This window comes from Peromyscus californicus, unplaced genomic scaffold, assembly GCF_007827085.1.
Source record: "Peromyscus californicus insignis strain IS unplaced genomic scaffold, ASM782708v3 Scaffold_9__1_contigs__length_137607984, whole genome shotgun sequence".
NCBI classification, from domain to species: domain Eukaryota; kingdom Metazoa; phylum Chordata; class Mammalia; order Rodentia; family Cricetidae; genus Peromyscus; species Peromyscus californicus.
In genome coordinates this window covers 60,198,768-60,213,418 of record NW_026294617.1, presented here as the reverse complement: position 1 = coordinate 60,213,418, position 14,651 = coordinate 60,198,768, and the positions used below count along the sequence as shown (strand labels likewise).

Here is a 14,651-nt window from a genome sequence, read left to right as displayed (position 1 = left end):
ATTTTTTTTTAATTAAAAAATTCACTGGGTTACTGATAGCTGTAATATTTACTTTAATAGGCATTGTTTCAGTTTCCACAGTTGGAGTCTTAGCATTACAACAAAATGTGTACATACCTCAATTTACAAATAAACCAGTTAAAATGTTAGAAATTAGAAATTAGAAAAAGTTCAAGAAAATATGGGTATTGATTTCATAGAATGATTGAATGTAGATAGTATAAAATTTCTCCCACTTCCAGTTCTCTTGAAATGTAAGTAAATATAAAGACAATTGTTTGAAAAAATAAAGAAAATCACAAGAACGGTGGCTAATCACCACAGTCTGGAGTAATGAATGCTTAGTCACACATTTCAGGTAAAGCAAAGAATGAAAGTGCCATGGATGTGGGTGGCATCATTCATGAGATCGGGCCCTAGATCAAATAAAAGGGTAAAAGAGAAATCCTTTGATTCTAGGTATTGCCTTCTCTGCTTCCATATTCACCCAGATGTGGTTGAATGCCCTGCCACTGCTTGGATTAGAGCTGGTCCTGATCCATGCCTTTCATACCATCTTCTTCACCATGAGGGACTGTTGGTTCAGAACTGTGAGCAAAAGAAACATTGCCTGTAAATTGCTTCTTGTCAGGTTGTGTTATAAAGATAAAAACAGCAGCTTAACTAGTAAGGAAGAGAGTTACTTGGTTATCTTTGAATTAAAAAAAAGAATGTTCAGTCTGCAGAGATGGTGTAGAATTACAGAACTGACCTAAACAGGAAGCTCAAGGCAGAGGCTTTTGTCTCAGGTTGCTAAGTGGTAACAAATTCGTGAACTATAAACACAGTAACACAAATCAGCAGGAGGCAAGTTTGAAGCAAATCTAAGAAAAAAAAAAAACAAAAACAAAAAACGCAAGACATTAGATCATGATACAGGAAAAGCGGAAACATTGGAGTACTCTGAAAAAATGCTAGGGGACGTGTAGACCTCAGGTGGGTAGTCTTAAATGCTGTCTGTAGATTGTTATTAATAACAAAACAACAAAACTCTACTTTGCTGACTAACAAGTATAAAGGTTCAGAGTCACAAGAATGTTCTAGTGTTCTGATGTATAGCTCCGTATCTAAAATTATCACTATGAAATTGTGTGCTTCTTGAGAAAGATCTCATGGTAAACTTGATGATGAAGAAATGTAAACTTTCTTTGAAAATGGTGCTCTCAGGGAGTTTTGCTTATGACAATACTGTTAATACTTCTCTGTAGATAGAGTTTTCCTGCCTGGCCCACAGGACAAATCTCTCTCACCTGCCAGTCCCACAGCCACTCAGACCTGACCAAGTAAACACAGAGACTTATATTGGTTACAAACTGTATGGCTGTGGCAGGCTTCTTGCTAACTGTTCTTACAGCTTAAATTAATCCATTTCCATTAATCTATACCTTGCCACATGGCTCGTGGCTTACCGGCATCTTTCCATGCTGTTTGTCATCGTGGGGGCTGGCAGTGTCTCTCTGACTCAGCCTTCCACTTCCCAGCTCTATTCTCCTCCTTGTCCCGCCTATACTTCCTGCCTGGCCACGGGCCAATCAGTGTTTTATTTATTGACTAATCAGCAACACATTTGACATACAGACCATCCCACAGCACTTCTCTTTGCTCATTTCCATCTGTGTCAACTTCCAGGCTTTTGTTATAGCTAACAAAAGCCTTACACAGTGCTCATTGGCCTGATGATTTGTCAATTTCTTAATTTATTTCTTGACATTTTGTTGATAGGCTATTTTTCACATGAAGTTAACAAAAGTCTCTTATTGCTCAAAACATTTTATAGTCTGGTAACTCTGGCTCATGAGGAGGAAAGCAAGAAAGAGTGGAAGTTAGACCACCCACCCCGTTATTCTGTGTTCACTGTTTCTCACCCCTGCCCTCTTTGCCCCATCTCAGTCCCTTCTCTCTCTTGTGCCTGTGATAATAGTCAACCCCTTGTTCTTAGCCTGTCTCCTACAGAGAAGCACATTCTTCTCTGTTTTAGATGATGTAGGAGCTCTTTCTTTTCCTAGCAAACCAATGGAGCTTATTATGAAAGGGTACATTGCATGACAGCTTGAAAATAAAGCTAATTATCTCTAAAATTATAATCCTTTCAGTACGGGCATTTTATGTTTTTCAATAATAATGGAAATGCTTATTTTTACAGTGGGGAGTACATCACTGAAAATGCAAAATATTAATGCTTGCAATGAAAGTTATGACAAAAATAAATGTCATGACCTTGAAGCCTGAAACAAACATTTCACTGGTTTCTATTTTTAAATATCACCATTGAGTCATGCAACAAAATACATTAAAATCACATTTTCAGATTACAATAACATATGTTCAGTTCTAAAAAAGGATAATGATTTAAATATTGCAAAGAAAACTAAGGTTTAATAAAAATCCAGCTCAAATCTTACTATAGATAGTGAATAACAAGCTAGCCAGAAAATTCCATTTGCAAATGTCGGGACTCCTGCTAAGCATTTCCTGCATATTCAAAGCTCATCACAGACATCTCCAATTAGCACCAGAGGACATTGAAAAAGGTGAAAGACTGTTAGTGTGCACTTGCATGCAGATGCTGCTACCAAAGAAAAGCTCAATTGCAGCCAGCCTACAGAGACAGCAAGCTTTTTTTATATGAGAGATTTGCATATTAAGAAAGGAATTAGGATATTTACAAGACACTTTTCAGTATTCACTAAAGGGAAAAAGCTCCCCTTATTCTTACAACCTTCTTTTTTTTGGATTTTTTTTTTTTTTGGTGTGGTTATGAATTTTTCATGCTATGTTCCAAAGGCCATAATATTGCTTTATTTTATTCAGGTTTATTAAGATATTGAATCTTAATGGGAAACCCACGTTAAAAGTGCTTTCTTATGATATAATTTCAAGAATTGGTGTTGGTAAGAGTGAATTATTTCTTGGCATATGCAAGTGTCATTAATTATCATTGGATGAGCTCATCATTATCATTAAAAATCATTCCCTAACTTCTACACAAGGTCATTTTGTTTAATGTCCATAAGAAAGGTAGAATATAATGCCCACGTATTTACAATGTTTGACGCCACCCTTATCTTTCCCAAACTTGTTTATCTTTACAATTCTCTAATTGGATGTGTACCAGCTTGAATTTTATTGAATATTTTATCTTTTTAAAGTTCAACATCTGAGTCATTTTAACAATGGATTCATATATATAGATGTGTCATATTTTTTGTGTTAACATCCTTAAGTCAATAAATTATTGCTGTTGGTGGCCATACTAAGTCTAAACTCAATAGAAAAATAATAAACATATTTATCACTCCTCTACTAATTCCTGTGTGGTTGTATTTAATTATGGGGGAGATTGTTTTGTTTAGTTTTTTTTCATTGAAAAAGTTTCTGATTCTGTGTGCAGCCATCCTGACACTCCAGTACCTTTGAGGTAATAATCCGAAGGAAGCATTTGGCTACTTCAGACTCATCTCAATACATGTTGGAACAAAGTATCGCATTGTAAAATTTCATAGTTTTAATTACAGAAACTTATTTTATTAATTGACAAGAAATATTGGATTTGCAAATGTAATTCATGCTTTGCAAAACAGATGAGATAATTTAATCCTAATCATTTTGTTTTCCTGTGAAAGATATTTGTCTAAGGTCTTAAGGTATTTCTGCAGGAAGATAGAATGATCCAGGAAATGAATAGATAAGTAGTTTTCTTTAGATTGGAAAAAGGACAGTTTATTAATTTTAAGGAAAACAAGTAGAAATAGCATAACTGTATTTTCCACCAGTAGTATCATCACAGCAGAGTTGGTCATACATTACCGTAAATAAACAGCACATGGCCACTGTTTCTTTAGCTCATGTGCGCAGGATCTTCTGAAGTTCACTAGGATTAGATGCCCAGGGTGGGAAATAGATAAGTTACATATTCAGAAAAACAGATGGGCTGAGTAACAGATGAATCACTAAGGGGACTCTGAGATGACTCCTGGGTCAAAGTTCTTACTGTAAAAGTCTGGACACTCCGAGACCTGCTTCTAGTAACCCATGTAAGAGTAGAAGAGAATGTACTCCACAAAGTTGTCCTCTGACATCCAGATGCCAGTTGTGGCATACAGGCACATATAGTGTACACACACATACACATACACACACATACACACACACACACACACACACACACACAAATAATGATTAAAATTCTAAAAAAAAATCTCATTCAAATATGAATTGGCATTATACTCATGTGAAATAATAAAAATAAAAGTTCAAATTAAAGAAAAAAATAAGTATGTTGTGGGACAATCAGAAGTGTAGCTTCTACTGGATTGAAATATGATTGGTATAAGAGAGAATCAGTTTCTTTCTGTGAAAATGAATGACCAGAAGTATATGTGCTTGGGTTACCATTACACAATTATCAGTTTTATTTATTATTATTGCTTGGTCTTAACAGGGTTGACATTTGAGGTCAGTTAATGTATTTTGGGCAGTGAAACACAGGATGTAGGTTGTGGAGAAAGGAAGAAATTAACATGACCACAATATCTTGCATAACAGGAACAACACTGGTTGCTCATTTCTTCTCCTTGTTCTGACATCAGTGTATCATGTTTATCAATCATTATTTTATCTTGAATTTTTTCACATCTTTTTCACAATGTTTAACATAAGGCACATTTATGAACTATATTTTTTCACACTGGTAGAAAAACTGTCAAGTGAGTTTGATCTAAAAACTAAGTAATTATCTTCTAGGCACACACATACTGTGCATTAAGATACTGGATTTCACAATTTGGGGAGAGTATGTTTTCCTTGATGATAATGTTGTGTAAGACGTCTGGGAATGACGTCTTATGATGGTGAGTTGCTTTTGCATCCTCAGAATGCTATATTTCCCTTCTATTCTAGAAAAGATTAAACACAAAAATGAAAATTACATAAAATACTTCTAAAATTATGATTAAAATGTTGGGGATAGTCGAAACAGAAACTTCTTTCCAGAGTTCATGATTATGGTAAAGTGTGCCTATGTTGAAACATGGATATTAAGTACAAAAACAGTCTACACAGCATCTTCTTATCACAATTTTTAAATTACATTTTACTAATTCCGTGAGAATTTTGTACACTATATTTTGATCAAATCGATCCCTCAACTCCGACAGTTAACTCCTCTCAAAATTATCCCTACCTTTCTGGCTTCTCAATTTCACTTTATTTTTTCTTTTCCTCCTTCCCTCCCTCCTCCCCACCTCTCTCTTTCATAACCTGTTGACCTTAATCTGTGCTGTCTGCTTACTTCTTGGTGTGGGCTAGCTACTGCAGTGTAGTAAAAGTACTAGGAGCCACATTCTTCAAGAAAACTGACTTTCTTTCCCACAGAAGCCATCACAGTAGAATAAATTTTCATAATAAGATGAGATAAAATAAGTCCACCATATATACCTTAGTCAGTTTGAACTGTTACAACAAAAATATCATCTAGATTGCTTAAATGACAGCATTTTACTGTTTAGCCTGACATTTTTGGGGGGGAGGGGCAACATCAAAATACTTGCAGAAACTCAGTGCACACCTGTAATTCCAGTACTCAAGAGGCTATGGTAGAAGAATATAAAGTTTGAGGGCAGCCAGGACTGTATATATTAAGACTGTCTTTCACAACAAATAAATTAACCATGTGCTGGCAGATCTGGTACCTTGTGAGGTGTGCTTCCTGGTTTGCTGACAGCCTGAATTTTCACTGTTTCTTCACAAGATAGTGAGCAAAATGAGGAAAGGGGGTGTCACATCTTCTTATCAAGGCACAGATCCCATTTTTAAGTTATCCTCTTCCATTACTTCCCAAAGGCTATATTTACTAATATCATCTCATTAGGAGTTAGGATTTCAGCAAATGTATTTTGAGAGGGTGACAAAAATATTCAATACATAACACACTCTTTCAGTGTAACTGTAAAATCAATAAATAAGCTGAATAAAACCTTTAAATTCTTAGGATATTGAATATTGCGTGTAAATTTATAAGATGCCACTATAGTGGTGCTCAGAGGAAAATGCATAGCCCTAAATATATCGCAGTAAAATCAGAAAAAAATGATAAACTAGCTAACTCTACATTTTACTCATGGAGCTAGAAACATTCTCAGATACTCCTAAGGAAGTTATGAGGACTTTTGACAAAGTTCAAAGGCATACAGAAAGAATCTTTGCTTAATATAGCCAATGCAATTGATACACAATTAAATAATTAGAGAAAATAATAATAAATGTTTCTGAATATGGAATGAAGAAAATCCAACTACCCCCATTTTTTGTTGTTGTTTCCATCTGTTTTGCTTATATTATGTGGGGATTTTGTCTAAAATATTTTATTTATATTTATTAATTTAAACATCTTTGTTTTAGTTCTTTTGTTCTTTGTTGAATCTACTACATTGTAGTTTCACTTAGTGTATTATATGTATGTGTGGTCAAGTCCACAATATATTAAAAATAAAAAATAGTTTTGACAAATGTAGTCTTAAAAGTTGCAAGGACTTTAAGGCTACCTTCTTAGATTATGTGTTGAGTCCTGTCTAGATACTAGGACACATTTATGGCAATTTGATCAAAACTCATCTTCCCTTCCTCCCTCCATCACAGAATTTGAATAGAATTGGTATTTGTTGTCAGTTCTTTTAATGTTTACTTGGCTTATTGGTACAGATTCTCTGGAAGAAGATGTTAAAATGGAACAGGAAGGTGACAAAATACATGTGTGAAGTACTCTCAAGGGACAATGGGAGGCATCTGGAGAAAAAGGGTAAGATGGCTTCTCTGACATGTCTTATTTCGCTGGAATTATCTAGCAAGGTTGCAGCCAGACTAATGAGCACATTTTGAGACAGAAGTTTCATGTAGTGTAGAAAAGAGAGTATATTATTACCCTTCCATACTGAGTTATTTGCTGAAAACACTCTACTAGGTCTGTGAACTTTGAGTTAGTAATCCTCAATTCAGAAGGGCAATATCTATGCCATCAGCTGATTCCTTCAAATATAAATAAAAGCATTTTAATAGTCTTATTTAATTGCATTCCCTGTACACTTGATTATGAAAGATGTGCTTTTTGTTACACATTTTTTTTTAACACTTTAGTTACAATACTTGCAAATTCATTGCTCACTGTGGCTTAAGCCCTAGGATTAGATAAGGTAAATGCTTGTACTCTTTTGTGATGCCTCAATGACTAGTTGACTTCCTATCTTCCCCAAGTTCTGATGACTCCTCACTGTAAGAATGCCATCTTTATGCATTACAAAAATGAAAGTTAACTGAATATAAAGGTGTTTTGTCATAAGTAATTTCCCCTCCTACCTCGCTTTGCTCTCTTAGTATAATGAACTCAAAGGTCAAATTACTTTGTTCCTCCGTTTTCTAAGTGGTTGCTTAGGGTATCTGGATTAACCCTTGCTCCTTTGTTCTTCTGTTTGTTTACCTCTTAATTGTCTTCCCTGCATTCCTTCCCAGTGTGGAAACTAAACACAGGCCACTGGGCCTGATGAGTTAACATTCTATCTCTGAGCTACACCCAAAGCCCTGGAGTTTTCATTAATAATAAATTCCAGGAACTCACTGAGAACTATTTTAGGTCACCCATATAAACAAAAAATTTATACAGAAATTTGTTCATAGTTTTATAGTTTCAGGTTTTCCAGTTAAATAGATCTGAAAATGTGGCTTACATAATTCTAAGCATTTATTTTATTAGTTATTTAGACTTACTGTTCCAAGAACAATGGTTTTCTATAAGTTGATTTATTTTTGTTGCTCTTCCACATCTATCTTCTTTTAAATCGTTTTTCTTTATTTATTTCTATTTTCATTTGTACTTTATGTTCTGATATCTGCAGTAGTACATCTTCTTTCTTTGTATAGTTTTCAATATTGTTTAATTCTGTGATTTTATTTCTCATTTATTTCCTTAGCCCTGCCACTTAAAATTCCATACCATCTGTTCTTTTATGATCTTTCCTGATTACTGCTTTGAGTTCCTCTTGAAAAAATAGTTACTGAATCATTGCATTTTGTTTTTATTCAGAAAACTATATTTGTTCATAATTTTTTCATCTTGCTTCATGACAATATTTCTAAGTCAATATTATTCTTTCCCATGTGTTCATACTTTCACTTTCCTGTTCTACTTTTAAAAATATACCTTCTATGTTGGCCTCTGTTAAAATATATTCATCTTGGAGTGAAATATGTTCTTCTGGAAATCAATGTTTATAATTTTTCATATAAAAGAAGCACAGAAGGAGGGCTGAGTGTTAACATGAAGTCCTGAGCATTGCCAGAGAACAGCACAGAAGTGTGTGCTTGTATGCCATGGTGAGCGTCTTCCCAGACAGCAGAAGGGGTTATATACCCTCACCTCTCCTTCATCTTCTCCTCCACACTCCACTTGGCCAAGAATGAACATTCAACATGTTAAGGTCCATGTTTCACAATTAACTCTGTTCCTTTTTCCTGCTACCTAAAGCAAACCCAGGATAATCGTTAGTAATGGTATTGCCATCTACTACTTCTCATTAGAGACTCTCCTGTGGAGAGTTTTAACATCACCTCCTTTGTCTGACAAAGGTCAGTGATCTTCCCTCTTGGAATTTTGACATGTTCTTCATTCATCCGGATACATTTGTCTCTGAGTTGTGGTTGCAGATGTCTTTTACTTTTTTATTTTATTGCTTGTTGCATTTATTAAATTTGGATGAGATCTAAGCAATGAAGAAGATGGAAGCATATCTGCTCAGCCATCTTACAGTCATTATCCTATTGATGACAGTTTTTCTGTTTGTTTTTCTGTATTGACATAGTTTTTTCTCGGTTTCCCAAATGTGGCCTGCATGAAAGCTGGATTTGTGCATTTGCAAGAGAAGGCCATTTTTTCTTGTGTTTTATGGTAAATCTTAATAATATTATGTGTTCTACCTCAAAAATACATATGTATAGTGGCTAATCTTAGTTGTCAACTTGATGATCTTGGAAAGAAGGAGTATCAGTTTAGGAATGACCCCTACTAGATGCAGCCTGTGGGAATGTCTGTGGGGCGTTTTCTTGGTTGCCAGTTGATGTAGGTCAACCCAGACCACTGTAGCTGGTACCATCTCTAAGCAGTTATGCCTAGTCTGAAAAAGAGAGGTAGGTGAAGATGAGACTGCGATTAAGTCATTAAGTAGTGTCCCCTCTGTGGTTTCTCATTTAAGCTCCTACTTTGAATTCCTGGCATATCTTCACTCAGTGGTGGAATGGATTGTAACTGTAAATGAAATGAACCCTTTCCTCCCCGAGGCACTTTTAGTCATGGTATTTAATACAGCAGCATAAATCAAACTAGAACAATGCTTGTGTTCATATTAACTCTATCTGGTTAGTTACTAGGTGATGAAATTGTTGTTAGCCAAGCCAAAAAAAAATTGTTTCCTTCTAATAGATACTTTCTTTACAAGATCATTACTCTGACAAAATATTTCAGTTCTAAGAGACTATATTGAGATGCCTGTTGCTTAGCAATTTCCTTTGAATTGAAACCGCCAGGAAGTTCTAAATCAGAATGTTCCATACTCTAGCGAGGTTTATTAAGATGCAGGAAGTAAATACATCTTATGAAATTGTTGAAATGTACAGGTTGACAAGGCTCCTTCCCAAGATTCTACACATAGTGAGGACACCTGTGGGAAGAAGGCTTTCCACAGGCTGGGCTTCCTGGAGGCGATTCTGACCTACAGAGATGCCTGCAATCGTGCAGGGAGCTTCAGAATTGCAGCTTTCTAGGCAGTTCCAGGGTTGTAACTTTCATGAGTTGTCACGTATGCTGAGGCAGACATTTTGGTGATGCAGCTATCCTAGAATAATTCATATCCCTTTAAATAACCCTTCACCCATACTATTATACCTAACCGCAAAAAACTCACTGGCTACCTTTGTCTGTTGTTCATTATCTGAGGTGAATAGGCATTTGTACATGGCTCCCCGCAAAAAGGTTCCCGCAACTGGTGCCCAAATAGCAACTGATCATTCCAAAGATGAGCTGAAAGAGACTTGACCCTTGCAGTGTGTGCTGAGGCATCCAGCTGAAGCCGATGTACATGTGTGTGGAGCATCTGCAAGAGCAATCTTGATATGTCTGTCTCTTCCCTTGTTTTATGGGCTTGTGTGACTTCCTGAATAACAATGGTTTCATCTTCCCCCAAATGGATGATAGGACATGAAATCAAGGGTGAGCTGAGAATCTTTGGGGTAAATCCCTCTTTTTATGTGCTAAGTAGTGGTCTGCCTCCCTGATGAGTTGGTTTGACTCATCAGTATGGTGATGCTTCGCAAAACCTGGTGGATTAAATAATGTATTACAATTCTTAAAAGTAACATATGAGAGACATATCCAAAAGCAGATTATGGTATCATTTGCATGGCCATTGTTGTAAGTGATAAGGCATAGACTAAAGTTCATCTGTCTTTCCGGAAAGAACGCACCCAAACAAGATAGGTGTTACAATGGGAGAAGGACATGAAATTGCTTGGCTAAAAATTAACCTGTGATTTGGATCAGACATGGTGAACACACCTTTAGCACCTTTAGTCGCATCATTTAGGAGGCAGGGGCAGGTGATTCTCCATGAGTTAAGGCCAGCCTAGTCTACATAGTGAGTTCCAGGACAAAGGTTACATGAGAGACCCTGTGTCAAAAACACAACAACAACAAAACTAACCTATGATTTGGAAAGTAGTAGATAAAAGCAATCAACTGATTTCTGATAGCACTTAAGGCTGGTTTCATGAGAGGGAACAGCTCCTAAGTCTCATGAGACTCCTGAACTTTGAAGGATTCACAGAGCCACTCTTAAATACATAAGGAGTAAGGATGCCTATATAGTTGGAGTTTTCCTGTGTCCACCTGGCTCCTGCAGCCACTCAGACTCAAGTAAACACACAGAGACTTATATTACTTATAAACTGTACGGCCATGGCAGGCTTTTTGTTATCTGGTTCTTATATCTTTTTTTTTTTTTTTTTTTTTTTTTTGGTTTTTTGAGACAGGGTTTCTCTGTGTAGCTTTGCGCCTTTTCCTGGATCTTGCTCTGTAGACCAGGCTGGCCTCGAACTCACAAAGATCCACCTGCCTCTGCCTCCCGAGTGCTGGGATTAAAGGCGTGCGCCACCACCGCTCAGGTGGTTCTTATATCTTAAATTAACCTATTTCTATTAATCTATAAGTTGTCACATGGCTTGTGGCTTACTGGTACTTTTAAAACTTGCGCCTTCTGTGTCTGGCTGGTGACCCTGACTCAGCCTTCATCCTCCCAGAATCCTCCTCTCTGCTTATACCACCTATACTATACTTCCTGCCTGGCTACTTGCCAATCAGTATTTATTTATCAATCAAATCAGAGCAACACCTTCACAGCATATAGAGCTATATCCAAAGCAGATGCTTTGGCTCAGGAGACTCTCTGCCCTAGTGATTGCCTGCAAATCAAATAAGGAACACTTGGATGGCAGCTTTAATGAGTCAATAACAATGATGTGGTGGGCTGCTTTTATGATACCGGTGTTATTCATGCTCTTGTGTGTAACTCTTCCACCACACTCCTAAGAAAACCAATCAATTAATTCATTCACCAATATGAATTGTGGTAGACTCATTCATTTCATCTGTTGCTTGTTACTTATCTGGGGTGAGAAAACATACACAGTTGTTCACATGTCTCATGTAAAAGCTAACAAAACAGCTATATGTGTGTGTTTCTGTATGTTATATGACTAGACATTTTTATATGATATATTCATATATATCATATATAACAGTGATTATCAACCTTCCTAATGTTGTGACCCTTTAATACAATTCCTCATGTTGTGGTAACCCCCAACCATAAAATTATTTCATTGCTGCTTTATAACTATAGTTTTGCTACTATTATGAGTTGTTATATAAATATCTGATATGCAGGATATCTGATATGCAACCCCTGTGAAAAGGTCATATGACTCCCAAGAGAGTCATGCCCCACAGATTGAGAACCACTGATATATAGTATGTAATATATAGTTCCTTCTGAAAGAATTAATAGCAATACCCTCCTGTGAGAACATCAACAATAAGGCAATGTAGATCATTGTCACCAATACGGCCAGAGGGACACTCTCAGAAATCCTAGCACAAAGCAGGATTTTTAAATTCAAATAGTTATTATTATTTGATTTATAAAGAAACAACTGAGTCTTAGAAAATTAAATGAAGAACCTAAATCTTGTTCATGATGTCACAGCTGAAATATCATCCAAGTGGCCCTGTTTTCTATGCTTTGACAATGAACTAACCTTCTCCAGCTTCTATAGTCTCCATTGTAGACAACAGACGCTTTTCTGCTGACTATATTATTTTTGGCCAAACAGTTGATCTGTAAGTATTGTTTTTCTTAAAATGAAGTCAACAGAAGTCGTGGCTACTTTTTACAAGTTGAATTCGGAGGGAACTTATAACTTTCTTCTTGTATTTTTATCTGTTTAAATAATAAAAAAAGAACTAGAATTTTTCTGCATTGATAGTATCCCTATTAAAATAATTCAAATACTGCCCTTTTAAATATGCAGCATGGCATACAACTTTAACAGCGTATATTTTATTTGGACCTTAGCATACTGATTCTGTAAACTTTTTTCCCATTTCTTGAATGAATTATTCTTTTAGATATTTCACTGATTTCCCATTTATTGTCTTATGAAGGATCATAAAATATGTGTATTGTTTTTCAACTCAACAGAAATCAGCTCTGAGAACTAACAGGAAAAAGGAAGAAGAACAGTATATGGCTGGCATATTTTGGCTGAAAAAGATGATTGTTTGGAAAAAAAAAGTATGTATATATTAAATATCCATTCTTGTTTGTTTGTTTTTTTGTTTTGTTTTGTTTTTTGTTTTTTCAAGACAAGGTTTCTCTGTGTAGTTTTGGTACCTGTCCTAGATTTCGTTCTGTAGACCAGGCTGGCATTGAACTCACAGAGATCTCCCTGGCTCTGTCTCCTGAGTGGTGGGATTAAGGGCGTGTGCCACCACCGCCTGGCTAGATAGCCATTCTTTTTTTTTTTTTTAAATTTTATTTTATCATTTAATTTAATTTTACATGTCAGCCACAGATTCCCTTGTACTGCCCCCCCCCCGCCCCCGTCTTCCCCCCAGCTCACATCCCATTTCCATCTCCTCCAGGGCAAAGACTCCTCTGGGAATTGAGTTCAACCTGGTAGATTCAGTTCAGGCAGGTCCAGTCCCCTCCTCTCAGGCTGAGCTAAGTGTCCCCGCATAAGCCTCAGGTTCCAAACAGCCAACTCATGCACTGAGGACAGGTCCCAGTCCCACTGCCCACTGCCTGGATGCCTCCCAAACAGTTCAAGCTAATCAACTGTCTCAGTTTTCCAGAGGGACTGATCCAGTTGGGGGCTCCTCAGCTATTGGTTCATAGTTCATGCGTTTCCATTTGTTTGGTTCTTTGTCCCTGTGCTTTTTCCAATCTTGGTCTCAACAAATCTCACTCATACAATCCCTCCTCTTTCTCGCCGATTGGACTCCTGGAGCTCCACCTGTGGCCTGGCTGTGGATCTCTGCATCTGGTTTCCTCAGTCATTGGATGAGATTTCTAGCTAGATATCCATTCTTAATAAATAATCTAGGGGACTATAATAAATGCACATATGATATCAACATGCATTTGAAAAGGCAGCACAATGTAAGTATTGTGAAGGTCAACCACACAATCATATGTACTGATATGGTTCACATGCAGTAGCTAAATACACTCAATAGCTAAAACGTAGAACTAGATTTGTTTCCATTTATAATAAAAACTCATTCTCTTACAGTTTGATTATGTTCATCTAAGTCTCTGACCCTATAATGTGATATTTCTCTATTACTAGGTTCCTTTTACATGCCGCTATCACACTTCTTCATCTGACTTTCTCTTTTATTGTGGAGCTGTGATGCAGAATAGACCCCACCAGGAGGGATGTCCACATGACACTGGAAGAAAGTGAAATCCTAATTATTCTTTTGGTGGGCTCCAACAACCCAGTGTTCTAAACAGGCTATTTTACAAATCGTATCTTATCCTTTCTCTGGAAAGGGGCAGCCTGAAGTCAGCAAGCAGGAGGCTGGGAGCTTGCCGCATTGCTAGAAGTTTCTGTAACCTTCTGAGTCTCTGAGATGGCAGTGAGACTGATAGTAGCAACAGCTGTCATCAGCCTTCAAGATAAAATCTGTCCGGGGTTCTATAAAAATGTTTTGACATTACACCCTTTAGTTACTAAAACATCTTCAAATGTTTCTTCTTCATTGACTGAGCCCTGACAGACTTCCCAGAGTTCTCTTGTACTCAGCTGTTTATTTGCTGTGCAGGGTAAGATCTGGGCAAATATTTATGACACAAAATCATGACATAATAATGACATAACAATTGATCTATTTTCTTAAATTAAGAATTAAGAAGAGTTGATACTCTGCTGAGATAAGTTGCTGTAATCCCTGATTTCGTATAGATTTTTTTCCTAGGCAATGAAGTGAAAATTTATTTAAATATTCATGC

General features: G+C 36.6%; 1 long non-coding RNA gene across 1 annotated transcript; it reads left to right on the top strand.

The window, feature by feature from the left end:
- Positions 1 to 874: 874 nt before the first annotated feature.
- Positions 875 to 12,957, top strand: LOC128106474 (uncharacterized). Its single transcript, XR_008216723.1, has 3 exons — positions 875 to 975; positions 6,739 to 6,835; positions 12,837 to 12,957. It is a non-coding gene; the product is annotated as an uncharacterized LOC128106474 (long non-coding RNA).
- The last annotated feature ends 1,694 nt before the right edge of the window (positions 12,958 to 14,651 follow it).